This window comes from Seriola lalandi, unplaced genomic scaffold, assembly GCF_002814215.2.
Source record: "Seriola lalandi dorsalis isolate HSWRI2012SDOR001 ecotype SW California unplaced genomic scaffold, Sedor1 jcf7180002050719, whole genome shotgun sequence".
NCBI classification, from domain to species: Eukaryota; Metazoa; Chordata; class Actinopteri; order Carangiformes; family Carangidae; genus Seriola; species Seriola lalandi.
In genome coordinates, this window is record NW_019521272.1 from 1,828 (window position 1) to 2,931 (window position 1,104).

Sequence of the window (1,104 nt, forward strand, 5' to 3'; positions counted from 1 at the left end):
GTTAACGACAGAGTAGACAGAGAGGAGCTTTGTCCGAACTCGGCGCAGTGCTCCCTAAGAATACAAGCTGTTTTGAGTAATCCAATGGATGTACACCGCATTGAGATCAGTGTTTTAGATATAAATGATAAATCGCCAGAATTCATTGAACGCTCCTATTGGTTAAACATCTCAGAATCACTGTCACCAGGAGAGAGATATCTTCTCCCAGTAGCAGTGGATGCAGATATAGGCAGCAACACAGTAAAGACCTACAAGCTGAGCCAAAATGAACATTTCGTGCTCGATGTGCAGAGCGGTGGAGAGCACGATGTGTCTGCTGAGTTAGTGCTGCACAAAGCTTTAGATCGAGAGAAACAGCCAGTAATTAAACTTCTCCTGACCGCTGTAGATGGAGGTAAACCGCCTAGATCGGGTTCACTGGAGATACATGTAAATGTAATTGATACCAATGATAATGCACCAATTTTTAGCAAATCCCTATATAAAGTGCGTGTGGGTGAAAATGCTGCACAAGGTACAGCGGTAATGAAACTAAATGCAACAGATTTAGACGAGGGCATGAACAGTAAGATCTTATATTCTTTGATCAAACGGGGAAACATTGATCCATCAATTATTTTTGATCTAAATTCAGAAACTGGAGAAATTACTGTGAAGGGAACATTAGATTATGAAGAGACGCCTGCTTATGAAGTTAGGGTTCAAGCAATGGATCAAGGCCCTGTTCCTCGTAGTGCACATGTTAAACTATTAATAGAGATAATTGATGTGAATGACAATGCCCCAGAAATATCAGTGACGTCACTGATGACCCCTGTAAAAGAAGATGCAGAACGTGGGACAATAGTTGCTTTAGTTACAGTGAGTGATAAAGATGGAGGAAGCAATGGTGCAGCTAACTGTAAGGTAGATGGGTCTGTTCCCTTTAAACTGAAGTCCAACTACAAAAATGATTATTCATTAGTAGTAGATGGACCACTGGACAGAGAAAACACTTCTCTTTACAATGTTACCATTACAGCCACAGATGAAGGGAGTCCGCCTCTGTCCAGCATCAGGGTCATTACTGTTCATGTTTCTGATGTCAATGATAACGCACCT

General features: G+C 41.5%; 1 pseudogene; it reads left to right on the top strand.

Annotated features, from left to right (window-relative positions):
* The window catches only part of LOC111649409 (protocadherin gamma-C3 pseudogene), a 2,882-nt pseudogene extending 1,784 nt beyond the window's left edge, over positions 1-1,098 (top strand).
* Positions 1,099-1,104: the final 6 nt, after the last annotated feature.